At 30.3% G+C, this 14,984-nt stretch overlaps 1 protein-coding gene across 1 annotated transcript in view; it reads right to left on the bottom strand.

Moving 5' to 3' along the window:
• Positions 1-1,449, bottom strand: part of LOC122849525 (serine/arginine-rich splicing factor 4-like) — a 29,594-nt gene extending 28,145 nt beyond the window's left edge. Inside the window, exon 1 of the mRNA XM_044148244.1 lies at positions 1,216-1,449. The gene's annotated coding sequence lies outside the window, so the exon portion shown is untranslated. The remainder of the gene's footprint in view (positions 1-1,215) is intronic.
• Positions 1,450-14,984: the final 13,535 nt, after the last annotated feature.

The following is a 14,984-nucleotide window of genomic DNA, read 5'->3' as shown; positions in this document are numbered from 1 at the left end:
TAGGAATTAATTTTATTCTACTACAATATATGCTCGTGTCTATATTCACGTCTGGGTGCGTTATTCGACAAATAAAAAAATTTCGTAATTCAAAGTTGATTAAAATTCACAATCCACAGTGGAAAAATTTAAATTTTGTCAAACTGTATTCGTTTTTTTAGGCACTACAATCTGATAGTAATTACATGGATTTTTATTAGAAATTGAACATGCCAAAAAAAAAATTAGAGGTGCTGCCTATCCTGCCGTATGAATGTTGCCAACTTTGACATGTATTATCTTAAAAACAAAATTGGAAAAAATTAAAAAATGTAGATAATTTCATTCAAAAAATAAGCACACTGAAACATTCACCGGAAATTCAATTATTGGGAAGCAACCTTAACACATAATTATACAAAGTGTTGCCAACTCAGTTTTAAATCTGTTTTTATATAGATTAAAAAAAAAAACATTGATGTACAATTTACCGGATTTTTCTGTGACAATTTATTTTGCGAGATTTCAGAAACGTTACGGACTACAATTTTATACAATTACATCCAGTCACTGTAGACCCCGTTACCTATATTCCATCAACACAAATGAAATAACAAAATAATTACGAATTGCGACTAATTAAACAAGAGTAGTTTGAACTATCAATATTTATTGTTATGTTGAAAAAACCAAAAAAATTACTTTCAGAAGATTACTAATTAAACAAGAGTAGTTTGAACTATCAATATTTATTGTTATGTTGAAAAAACCAAAAAAATTACTTTCAGAAGATTTCTATACTTTTACTTAAATTTTTTTAGGAGTTTTAGCATTATTTATCGTAAAGGCGGTAATTTCTTTATTTTTAATTATCAAAACTACGCATGCATACTTAAAAAATTTGATTTCCGACAATTCAAGTCTTAAAATATCGCGTTATCTAAAAGCCCTCAAGGAGTGTTACAATCTTAAAAATCTGGGAACGAAAAACTCAAAATAAAAAAGAAATATCTTGTAAAAACCAATAGATTCTACAACTAGAAAAGTGTATAATAATTTCATCTCATATCCCTAGAGAATCCCCCATAGTAATTACACGTCAAGGACAAATTAGAGTAAGTATTTTGTAAAAAAAAATATCGAAAATTAAAAAATTATTTTAATGATTGTAACGCGCGATGTTTTATTATGGAAAAAATTAAAGAAAAGAACAAAATATAATGATAAATGACTTACCAGCAACTAAAAGAACTTGCACTTTGAACTCTTAACCGTTTTCTCTCAGTGTAAATTTTGTTGTTTCGTAATTTGTCGAAGAAAACTCAATATTTTTATCTGGCACGTTTGTGATTTTATTTATTTTTATATTTTTCACACAGGCCTACATTTGCCAAAGTGTATAAAAATTTCTGATTATACAAAAAATTTAGGAAGATTATAACTGAAATTTATTGAATAGCAATGCACAGTGAAACGGTCTGGGCGAGACTGACCCAAACGTAAGAGCAAGCGAAGCTGCATAGAAGCACCAAGGACACAAGCATAGTTAACTCCAGTAACCCTTAAAAGAGGGCCTCAGTCTCTTATGAAAAAAAATAAAAAATTTTGTAGATTTCTTTATCTTGGGAATTAAAAAAAAAAAATTTAGTAACGGCTGCATTCTCTTTGAAAATTGAAAATTTTCAAAACTCCGGTGGGAGGACGCGTTAACTCCGAAATTATAATTTTTATTTATTATTTAATAATGAATTGTAATATAATAATTTATTATATTACAATTATTCGTTATATTAAATTTATTTATAAAACTTTAACTTTAAACTTTCAAAAAACAGGATAAATACAAAATAATAAATAAACTAAATTGATTCCTAAATTGACTAGAATTGTTGAGTGCTACCATCTGCCATCTTAAAAAAAAAAAAATCTAATGGTAAAAATGAGTGGTATTATGCTCTACAATCACAAGTGCGCATGCGTACGGCAAAAAAAATGATGAAAAAAAAATATAATGATTGTTTAAATCTTCATTAATTGTTTAAATAATTAACTAAAAAAACCTCATACTATAGTCAAAAAATTTGTTAGAAAATTTTCTACAAGCTGTCAAGCCAAATTAGCTCATTGAATGATTTCTTTGTGGTTCTTTTTATTTTATAAACTACTCACTCTGATATTTTTTATAAACAATCGCTAATTATAAAAAAACTAATTGTTGAAAAAAGTTTAAGTATGGCTCTGGTTGTAGATTTTTTGACGAGGAATCCATTAAAACTAAAATAAAACCTCTTAGTTAATTTTAAAAAAAGTTATGTCTGTTCCAAAAAAATGTCGTTTCAGTTTTTCTTGAATAAACAAACGAATTTGATTTTAAAAAATATAAACTTTTTTTTAATTATCTTTATTTCATTATTTACTGTTATCTGTGAAATTTTCGCATCCATGATTTTTTCTTAGTTTTCTTAATATTTCGCTTCGAAGATTTTGTTACATTTTTCTTTCGTCATTTGTAAACTCAATAATTACCCGAAAAATTTCAATTTTATCAGAGGCTCTAGAGCTCTTCGCGTCTATCCCACCTCCGTAAAATATTCGAACTATTCCTGAACAAATCGTTAATACTTATGAGCAAACAAAATGTACGACTATTCAAGTAATTCGGTATTTTTTTTCACTCTATTTTATACGATTTTTCGTTTTTCTCTGAATTTGAAGAAAAAAAAAAAATGAGTCTACCCAATAAATATCTAAAAAGTTGTCATCAATTAATGTATTAAACAAATTATTCTGGATCATAAATATTTATATTCTATAGAATATATATGGTGGAAAATTTTTCTTATAGAAACCTATATAATACTTCTTGTATTTTAGTATATGGTATTTATAAGGTTGTATCAGGTAATGTCATGACTCATGAGTCTTAAAGAATCTCTCATTTTGATCATGTTTTTTAATCTCATACAAAAACTTGAACATTTTTATAAGAATTACCATGAAAATGTGTCTTTTTTACGTAGGCGAAGCCTATAGTATTGAATTCACACACGTTTTTTAAAAAATGATCATATCTTGCAAAGTAATAAAGTTAGAAAGATCGTATTATAGGACCAAATTATTCGTCTATGAAAATACTGAAACCGAGGGCCTACTAAAAGTAATTCCAATTGTTAGTTAATTTATTTAACAAAAACGATCACCGTATAATTTTCAAAATCAAATAAGAAAACTAAGAACAAATCATGGATGCGATTTTTTGCCAGGATATTAAGAATGACAGAATTTATAATAATCGAGTTGAAAATTGTTTTTAATGTCGTTAGAAGATTGTTAATAATAAACAAAAAAACAAAATTGCTGTTTTTTTATATTTTGCATATTACTTTTTAAAATTTTAACTTACAAGCTTTCTTTATGGTTCAAATTAATTGTCTTTTCGATACCAAGAGCCACCCTCTCTTGATAAAATTTGCTCTGATGATTTGGTAATTAGATATCAGCAATTGTTTATAACAATCACTATCATCCTATATGTTACAGTTGAAAAAAAGTAATGAAGGAGTTATTTTAACGATTTTTATCAAGGCATGGTGGCTCTCAGGAATTTAATATCAAATTTTTTGAGCTCAATAAAACTTTTTTATGTTAATTTGTTCAAAAGTTATCCAAAATATAAACAATTACCGATTTTTATTTTAAACATTTTTTCTTCAAAAAAAGTTTAAAGCACATGCGTGAAACTTTCTTTGCCGTGGTTATCGTGCTTGATCGATATAAATAAATAGTTATTTAAATTATCATGTTATTAAAAAGAAAAAAAAAAGTAAATTGAACGATTTATTTTTTTTATATTTGTATTGATTTTTGAAGTGAAACTTCTTTACGGAGGGTAGCAAAAAAATTCGAGGCCCTGCTAGCGTTACGCGCTCGCGTTTACTCTCGCGTTTACTCTCTCGTATACTTTTTTTTTTTTTTTTTTAAAAAAGTTTATTTCTGATAAAAGTAAAATACATTTTATTTGGTGTTAATTTAAGACGTAGAAAAAACTTAAAAAAGGGTCTATACAATATATACAAGGGAGGGGTTTGTTGAAGACATGGCCTGGTGGAAGCAGGCAACTCGAATCCAGTCTTGATGTATCAGCTTGTGTGTACTGATTCGTTTATTCTGGTAGTTGTATTTTTTGAAGTGTTGAACTGATGCTTTATTGTTGTTGTTTTTGTTGGAAAAGGCCTTTGGCAAAACCAGCAAGTCAAGTAATACTAGATGGTCTAGTATTACTATATATTAAAAAAAGTGATTGAGATTTTGATTGTTGTTGTGTATCTTGGGACTGTGGTGTTTAATTTCTATTATTATATCTTATTTCTCTTAAGATATTCACTCTTGTTTCAAGTTCTTTTATATGTTGGGCATTTTCATTGAGCCACCAGTATTTTTTTTGGTTTAGACGATGGTTGTCTTGTTGGTCAACTGTTGAGAACTTAAATTTATATTTGAATTTAAGAAAGTCATCTATTTTCATTAGTATTTTTTTGTCACCTTTGTTTCTTGCCCAGTGATATATTATTGGTATATTATTTTGGTCTTGGATTAGTCCCAAATGATCTAATGTGACAAACGCTTGTGGTGTGATATATGTTGTTATATTCATTTTGTTTAGCATTGCAACTGATGGTACCAGCATTGTTTGGAACAGTTTGTTGTTTAATTCTTGGATTTTGCTATAGTAGTCTCTTGTTACCTTGATGATAAAGTTGTCTATTCTTGGTATATTTGCGTCTGCATATATTATTTTATTGCTGATGTAATGTTTGAATCCAGTGTGTGCTGATCTGTATGTTGACAAGCAGGATCTTAGGCATTTTCTTTCAAACATTCTTATTGCTTCCATCTCATTGGCACTAATGTTCCACCATATTGTTGCAGCATATGTTATTATTGGTCTTATTAATAGCATATAGCATATAACTTTTGCTCTTGGATATAGTTTTTTATTGTAGAATAATTTACTATTCGTTCTAAATGCTGCTTAAGCCTTTTTGAGGGCTTCGTCAACATGTTTATCACCTCTTGCCAAGTGGTCTAGGTGAAAACCAAGATATTTTACTGTTTTTTTATGTGGTATTGGTGTGGATATATTTTTTATTCTGTCGTTGATTTCAATTGAGAATTTTTGATAGTTTGTTCTGTTTATTTTTGATAATTTTTGTGCTAGTTTGTGTACTAATATTGTCTCACATTTTGTTGGGTTTATTTTTAGGTTCCAATCTAGGTAATATTGGTTTGCTTTGTTTACTAGGTCTTCTAGTGTTTCTCTGATGGTTGGTAGTTTGTTTCCAGCTACATATATTACCAAGTCATCAGCAAAAGCTAATGAGTATGTGTTGTTGCCGTCATTGAGGTTGAATGCGTTTAGTATATCACTTGTTAAGATATTGAAAAGTATGGGTGAGTTAACTGTGCCTTGTTGAAGGCCTTCAGTTATGTTGAATGTTTTGGAGCTGGTGTTGGATCCGTCCCATGTAACAAATGATTTGCCAATGATCATATCAGCAATTGTAGATATAAGGTTTTGTGGAAACTTTTTTTGGATTAGTTTGTATATTAGTCCATTGATCCATGTTGAGTCAAAAGCTTTTTCAAGATCTATGAGGGCAGCTGCTACTAGATGATTGTCTTGTAGGTGTATGTTGATATGGTTCATCATAACGTTAATTGCATGTGTGGTTGAATGTTTGTGTCTGAATCCAAATTGGTTATCAGGAATTATTTTGTTGTTGTTACAAAATGTAACGATTTGTTTATTTATGACACATTCATATACTTTACTTATGGCATATGCTAGACTGATGGGTCTGGTGCTTGCTGGATCGTTGGGATTCTTTCCTTTTTTTGGAATTGGTAATATTTTTGCTGTTTTCCAATCTTTTGGAAAATATTTATGATTGAGTCCATTGTTGAATAGTATTGTAAAATTTTTAATTATTGGATATGGTAAATGTTTTAGGATTATAGGTGGGATGTTGTCTAGTCCACTGGATGTTTTATTTGGTAGTCTTTTAAGGATGTTAATGACATCGTTAGTTGAGCACATTCTTAATTCATTGTTGTTTTTTGTGAGATATTGTGTTGGATTGTGTGCTAGATTTTTTCTGTCAAATGTGGTTATTAAGATGTTGTTTTTTCTGTCTTCATTTAATTTTTTTATTAAATTTTCTGCTGTGTTGTTGATTATGTTTGTGTTCATAGCTGTTGCATTTAGTCTTCTTGGTGAATTTATTGTTTCATAGAATGCCCCTATGACATTTAGTTTGTCAATTGGGTCTGTGAATATGTATTTGTTATTTTTTATTGGTGTGTTTGGTAGATCACAGTTGCATCTGTCTAATACATTGTTGTTGTTTGTATCAATGTGTTGGTCTTGAAGTTCTATTGATTGTTTTTTCCTGAATAATCTGTTGATTATTGGGAAGAATTTATTGTGATTTCTATGATCAATTTGTGTAACTTGTGCATCCCAGTAGGCTAGATTTGTTTTTTCTAGTTCCACTCTTATTGCTTCTCTAGTTTGTGTTATTTGTTTTTTGACTTGTTTTGTTTCTAGTTTCTTTTTTGTTGGATCTGTTTTCAGTAGTTTATTGTATTTTGTTATTAATTTGGTTTTTTCTTTTTGTAATTTTTTTATTTTTGAATTGAGATATTTGTGTATGTCAGCTTTTGATTTTATTTTTGGTACTGTTGTTTCAATAGTGTTGTTGATTGCTGTTTCTATTTTTACCAGGTGTTCGTCAATCTCTTTTATTGAGAGATTTCTGTCACTAGGTAGATTGATGTTGTAATTTTTTTCTAGTTGTTTTGTGAATTTACCTCATTTTGTTGATTTATATTTATATTTAGCTGCTTGTGGTTGTTGGAAATTTATGGTTTCTTCGGCTGCTAAATTTATTGTGAATGATAGTGCATTATGATCACTGTCATAAGGTATGGTTTTTAATTTGCCAGGTTTAGCTGGATCTGTGGATATGTTTAGTCTTGAGTCAGCTATGCACAAGTCTAGATACGTTAGTGCTGGTGTAAATGTAGGTTCAGATGCTGTGTAGATCTTGGCTCTGTATAATGGAGCTGTATTTTCTATCCAAGTTGCTAGATATCTGCCTCTTGAATTATTTTGTCTGTCACCGAAGTTTTTGTGTCTGGCATTAAAGTCACCAGCTATGATGTAGTAATTATTTGGATCATCTAGTTTGAGTTTGTTGAAAAGTTGATTGAGTTCTGAGATGAATAAATCTCTGTTGTCATTTGTTGCATATATGCTGACTATATATAGGTTGTTTTGTTCTGATGTGATCATTTTTATTATTGTGTATTCTAGTATTTCATTTGTTTTCGAGCTTGGATGAGATACTGTGTTGTAGCAAATATTTTTTTGTATGAATGTGGCTGTTCCACCACCAATCTTTGCGTTTGGTCTGTCAGTTCTGATGGTATTGTAGTTCTCAAATTGTACTTTGTGTTTGTTATTCAGTTTTGTTTCTGAGGTAAGTATTATGTGGTGTTTGTGTTCTTTTTGGACGTTGAGTAGCTCTAATCTTCTGTTGTGGGCAATAATTGAGTTGACATTTATTGCTGCTATATTTATGGTGTTTGAGTTTGGTGTATTACTCATTTTGAATGTTCACTGTGTTCATAACTAATTGTTTTATATCATCTTCGTTGTCTTGTATTTTTTTGTATATTTCATAATATAATAAAATATAGAAACAATAGAAACTTTTTATAATCATTTCTAATATTTATAAATAAGTACAATAAAAAAGTATCAATTTTATACAATTTTTTAAAATTTTCTATATTATAAGAAAATCATCAACATTTTTATGATTCTTATCAGTTGATGCAAATTAATCGATTTTATTTTTATACTTACTGATGCCGGGACACGATACGATACGATATGAGGCGCTCGAAGACAAGAAAATGGCATGTTGCTGTGGGTGGAAAATAAGAAAAATTGAAAATAAAAAATAAAAAATAAAATAAATACAGTCAGCAATAAAATTAAAAAATACATATTTTTTTTCCGAATAAATTTTTTTTTATGATAATCGGTTTACGCGATAAAAAATAAAAACGAATTTTTTTTTTTTTTGAATCTTTTTAATCATATAACTCGAGAAAACTTTTTTAAAAATTAATAAATCGACTTGAAATTTTGACTACAGCTTCATTATAAGCTACCGATTTCAACAGTATAATCAAAAAACTCATTCATTTCCATAGTTTAATTTTAATTATATGATGGTTCAATGTCGAGGAAAATATTAATTTGTCTAACTTTGGATGAAAAAAGAGTCGGAGAAATTTAAAAATTGAGTAACTTTTTAGTGGCAATATTGTTGAGCAGTATATCAAGAAGTTTTGTACAAATTTTGAGACATTTTTATTAATTACTTACTGAGTTATTAATTTAACAACAAATTGCGAGCTGCCGTTAAGTTTCGTGAATTTAGTCATTTTTTTTAAAGAAAAACTACAATAAAATTATGTAATTTTTATGGCTTAGTGTTGTATATAGTCAATGGTCAAATTTTTTACATAACTTTATTGTAAAAATTATTTATCAATATACGAATAATTCTTACAAATAATCGGAGGAACGCAGTTTTTACTATTCGCTTTGTAATTTTTTCTTATACGTTTGTAATTTTTAGTTAAAATTTCTCTCAGTGAAGAAGTGTCAATAGCAGCGTCCAATGCAGTATGCGGTATGGGTGTATGCGGTGTTTTTTTAGACAAATTTCAGGTTATTCAAAAATTCTAACAAACTGTTGTCAATAATAAACCGCATACTGCAAGTGCACCGCATACTATTTAATCTAATTTTTGGGCGTAACCACGTACGGCGCCATAATGATAATAGTTCGTGAGACTTGTTTTTGATTGGTCAACTTCAATCGTACATATCTTGAAAATGAAGCTTCGCAGAAAAAAAATAAAAAATAACGTATATCTTAGAATTTTGCGTAGAATAGCACTGTATAACTCACGTGCGCGAATTCGGAAACACCCTGTATATGCGTGATCGTCAGCTCCCTCTCTCGCGAACGCCTATGTATATCAATAATTTTATTAGATCAAAACATTAATTTCTAAATAAAAAAATTTGGTATTATAAGGAGAATAAAATCGTAGTCGTATATATAATCACGTCGTGGTAAAGTCAGTAAAGCGTCGGAATTAGAATAGGTAGATTTAGGTTAGCGTTGTTAGTGTCAAGAGTTCAAGTCACTTCTCAGGTTAAATTTTCTGATACAAAAAAAAAAAATTTAACTAACAAAGTTCTAACTAGTAACAAAAAACAATTGAAAAAAATGATTGTTACCATAATTTTTATTTTCTCTTATATTTATTTATGTAAAAGAATTTTTTTTCTTGATTTGTTCAATATTTTTTTTGGATTATAACAAATACGTCTTAAACCAAGAAGCTTATTTCTAAAATCGAGAACATTTTGTTACAATCAAAGACCTATTTGGTTTGCGCCACGTGGCGCTGGCTAGTGAAGACTTGAGTCTTGTAGGTTCATTAAGGAGGTTATGCAGCAAGTCTATGTTATTTTAAAATATAATGAAAATGTTCTAAAATTTTGTATGTACACAGTTAAGTCTTTTTATTCTGAATACGATGATATAATTATTGATGTTGGTATAATCTTATGTTAATCAGTTGAATTTTTTATAACTAATTATTGAAATCATCATATTGTATCAAGTGAAAATAGTTATAAGGCCCTGACCGCCGTCTAACGCGAACCATACAGCGAGCCATCGTGACCAGGTCTTACACATACGTTGCCATTGCAATAATAATATATCTTAATATTATTATTATTGTTATTATTTACAGCGAATATATATATATATACATTAGACCTGTCCAAAAAAAAAGAATTTTTTTTTTGTACCCTCCTGAGGTCTAAATTTGTTCTTTATGATGACACAAAAAAAAAATTTTTTTTTTAGGATTTTTTTTGAGCCTGCTCATCCGATTTTTGTATTTCCCATTTGATTAACACGCGCGCGTATGGCTGTATATCTTTGACTTTGCATAACTCAGTCAGTTTTAATCCTAGAAAGTTGATATTAGTCTCATTTTGTAGCTTATGAAAATACCTTCAAATTGTCACTGTACATTTTTTTTGTACTGTTTTTTTTTTTTCGTCTCAAAAAAAGCTTGAAAATCATGGTTTGCAATTTAACTGCTAAACATATTTTATTTAACATAAAAATTTTTTTCTCTATCAAGCTCAACAATTTTATACTTACGAATAATAATACTTATCCTACTAATAATAATAATAAAATACGTTTACAAGTTAAATTGCATATACCTATGAAGTCATGATTTTTGAGGTTTTCTTGAAACAAAACTATTAACAGTACAAAAAAATGTACAGTGACAATTTAAAGGTATTTTCATGAGCTAAAAAATGAGACTAACATCAACTCTCTAGGATTAAAACTGACTGAGAGATATGCAAAGTCAGATGCAAAATGGAAATAAAACCTGAACGAGCGAAAAAATCCTAAAAATTTTTTTTTTTGTGTCATCATAAAGAACAAATTTAGACCTCAGGAGGGTACAAAAATAAAAATTTTTTTTTTTTTGGACAGGTCTAATATACATATACCAACATAATTCATAGTCAGAGCCGGGAAGTTCGTCTGTTATTTCAGCTTGCCGTAAATACCATGGCAACATGGTGAAATATAGTTTTAAAAAAAGACGATCTGAACCTCGTACATGGAAAAAATGGCCTCAAAAAATGGCCTTATTTTTTTTGGCCTCTTAAAAATGGCCCTTTAAAATGGCCTTATATTTTTGGCCTCTTAAAAATGGCCTTAAAAAATGGCCTTATTTTTTTGGCCTCTTAAAAATGGCCTCAAAAATTGGCCAAAAGAGGCCAAAAACCAAAGAGGCCATTTTTTAAAGCCATTTTTAAGGAGCCAAAAAAAAAATAAAGCCATTTTTTGAGGCCATTTTTAAGAGGCCAAAAAAATAAGGCCATTTTTTAAGGCCATTTTTAAGAGGCCAAAAATATAAGGCCATTTTAAAGGGCCATTTTTAAGAGGCCAAAAAAAATAGGGCCATTTTTTGAGGCCATTTTTTCCATGTACGAGGTTCAGATCGTCTTTTTTTAAAACTATATTTCACCATGTTGCCATGGTATTTACGGCAAGCTGAAATAACAGACGAACTTCCCGGCTCTGTTCATAGTGAAAAAGTACCACAGGCAATCAAGAGCCACGGTAGTGCCTCAAAACAAGTATGAGAAAGAAATATATATGTGTTGATGAGAATATGTGTGAGACGAGATTAACTACTACTTCCGTGCCTTATTATACATCAAATATTTTGTCCCCTTCCGTCTCAAATCTTTTAGAAATTTAATTAAAATATGACAGAGTTGAATGAGGATGTTGAGGTTTGGTAATGATCCCATAAATCGATGTCAAGCTTTTTTTTAAAAAAAAAATCAGATTTTTTCATTGCGTATTCATATCTGAATTATTGATAGACTTTCGATTTTTTTGGCTTATTTTCTAAATGAAATAATTATCTATATTGTGAATTTTTTTTTGAATTTTTTCTTGTTTGCTTTTTTCGAGATATTTACTGTCAAAGTTGACAACTTTAACACACAAGGTATACGCGTTACCTCATGTTTTTACAAATAACTTTTTTTTATGTTCCCGAGTGGAAATTGAATCCGGCTTGGCCGGATCCTGATCCGAATCGGATCCAGTATGGCTAAGGTAATCCGGATCCGGGTTTCCTGACCCTTTTCGGATCCGTTATGGCTAAGGCTAACCGGATCCGGCTTTCCTCACTCTTACCTGATCCGAATCGGATCCAGATTGCCGGACTTTAATCGGACTTTATTTTTTTTTTCAAAGTTATCTCCGGGTTTAGTCAGGTTTGGCTAAGGCTAACCGGATCCGGTTTTCCTTACTCTATCCTGATCCAGATCCAGATTGCCGGACTTTAATCGGACCTTATTTTTTTTTTCAAAGTTATCTCCGGGTTCAGTCAGGTTTGGCTAAGGCTAACCGGATCCGGCTTTCCTTACTCTTTCCTGATCCGAATCGGATCCAGATTGCCGGACTTTAATCGGACTTTATTTTTTTTTTCAAAGTTATCTCCGGGTTCGGTCAGGTTTGGCTAAGGCTAACCGGATCTGGTTTTCCTTACTCTATCCTGATCCGAATCGGATCCGGAATGCCGGACTTTAATCGGACCTTATTTTTTTTTTTCAAAGTTATCTCTGGGTTCAGTCAGGTTTGGCTAAGGCTAACCGGATCCGGCTTCCCTTACTCTTTCCTGATCCGAATCGGATCCAGATTGCCGGACTTTAATCGGACTTGATTTTTTTTTTCAAAGTTATCTCCGGGTTTAGTCAGGTTTGGCTAAGGCTAACCGGATCCGGTTTTCCTTACTCTATCCTGATCCGAATCGGATCTGGAATGCCGGACTTTAATTGAAGTTTGTTTTTTTTGTCAAAGTTAACTTCCGGATTCGGTCAGGCTTGGCTAAGGTAAGCCGGATCCGGTTTCCCTGATTTGAAACGGATCCAACTTAGAAGTATTTGAAAAAAAAAAAAAAAAAATTAATTTCAGAATGTCATTTTATTTTTTGATAATAATAAATACATTGTTGCATATATATAGTATTAATCATATCAAGTTTTTCTATTGTAATTTTGAAATAACTTTCTACACTTGTAAAGGACTTTTGATTTTATGGATTCCACGTACGCCGCCGTGGTCAATAGGATAGAGTTGCCGACTTTGAACAGAATAGCCCCGAGATCGATCCCCGCAAAATCCGGAATTTTAGTTTAGTTTAGGTTGAATTTTCTAAGATAAAAATATTGTTAATAATGATTGTTAAAAAAAATAATTGAAAAAAGCAAAAATATTTTTTTTTTTTTGAAATCAAAATTTTTTTAAAACAAAATTTGGATCCGGTTTAAATATAAAATCGGATCCGATTTGGATGTAAAATCGGATCCGATTTGAATGTAAAATCGGATCCGATTTGAATGTAAAATCGGATCCGTTTTAGATGTAAAATCGGATCCGATTTAAATGTAATTTCGGATACATAATTTGGTATCCGATTTAGCCACGGTGTCCTTATTGTAACCGGATCCGGTTCACCGGATCCGATTCGGAGCCTAGCCGGCGTTACATTTTCAGTCCGAATCGGATCCGGCCAGCCTGATCCGATTCGGATTTGTAATCAGGTAAACCGGATCCGTCCTGGATCCGAATCGGACTGAAATTTCCACTCGGGTTGATTCAAAACTGTACATTTACTATCAGATTGTAGCCCTGGACAAGACAAAATTTTGATAATTATTTTAATTTTTTCTTCTTTTTTTTTTAATAAATATTTAACTTTTAAACTTCTAAATTTTGCTAGATCCGCGGCACACCGACATGATCACAAGCATGGTTTTGGCGTACGACGTAAACTTTGTTTGCTAGTGTGTTGCCGCGCACACACATACTACTAAAGAACTTGGTTTTTTCATCAGCGGCGCCACACAAATTTCAGGACACGGGAATAAAAAATAGCGTTATTAATATACGTGCCCTTCGTGGCATAAATATTGGTACGGCGATGGGACTTGGAAGCAACCTTAAAGCATAATTGATATTTACGGTCTTTGCGTTTTTATCAAATCGACCAGATTTCTTCCGTTCAGTTGGTAAAACTTTACAATTACTTCTCTTCTCTTTTTTTAGTGTTTCTATTTTGGCTGCACTGCAGTATGTTATTATTTGTTTGTATGCATGACATAACCTCTAAACTAATTTGACAGCATAAATAAATTGTTTACTCTACAAAAAGATGTGATATCTCAACAAAAAAAAAAACAAGTTTTTTTTACAAAAAAAGTGTCAAGTATTCGAAATTGTCACTTATAATTGTGTGTATATTAATTAAGATGTGATACCAGAAAGACAAGAAAGAAATATATTTTTGACGTTGTAATTAAGTCTGAACTATTGAAAAAAAAAATTTTTAAACTTGACCCCACCTGGTTTTTCCCAAATAAAATTTCAGAATTTAATAGACATATATTTTACATCAGGTGGGGTCAAGTTTAAAATTTTTTTTTTTCAATAGTTCTGACTTAATTACAACGTCAAAAATATATTTCTTTCTTGTCTTTCTGGTATCACATCTTAATTAATATACACACAATTATAAGTGACAATTTCGAATACTTGACACTTTTTTTGTAAAAAAAACTTGTTTTTTTTTTTTGTTGAGATATAAATTACAGACAATAAAAGTGATATTATAAATTAAAGTGAGGCAACATCAAAATTTTATATTATGAAAAAATCAAACACTGGCCAGTGTAAAATAAAATTATCATCAACACCATCAGAAATTACATCAACAGAAATTACATCAACAGGTCGACGAGTATGTATGTGTGTGTATGAATTCAGTGTGGGAAAATTTCGAGATTAAATTTACCCAAATATAAATAAATACTAAAGATTATTAATTCATTATTTCATCCTAAAACTTGTTATTTATTTATAAAAACCTTGGCCTAAAATTATTTATTTATCAATTTTAGTTCTCTTACAATATACCCAAGTGGAAATCTGGTCAGGCTGGCCTGATTTCACTTCAAGTCTTGATCAAGATTTGATCAATGTTCCCTTAACACGAAAAGCCTGATCAAAATTTGATCAAGATTTGATCAAGATGCATGATCAAGATTGGGTCAAGGATACCTTAACTCATCCGTATTAAAGCCCGCCTGATCAAGAATTGATCAATCAAGATACATTACGGTAATTGTATTTTTTCAAGATCATATTGATCAAGATAGGATCAAGGAAACCATAACTCATCCTTATTAAGGCCAGCCTGATTAAAAATTGATCAAGAATTAATCAATCAAGATACATTTT

This window comes from Aphidius gifuensis, linkage group LG2 (assembly GCF_014905175.1).
Source record: "Aphidius gifuensis isolate YNYX2018 linkage group LG2, ASM1490517v1, whole genome shotgun sequence".
NCBI classification, from domain to species: Eukaryota; Metazoa; Arthropoda; class Insecta; order Hymenoptera; family Braconidae; genus Aphidius; species Aphidius gifuensis.
Note: the sequence above shows the minus strand (reverse complement) of the source record. Positions and strands in the feature narration are given on the sequence as shown.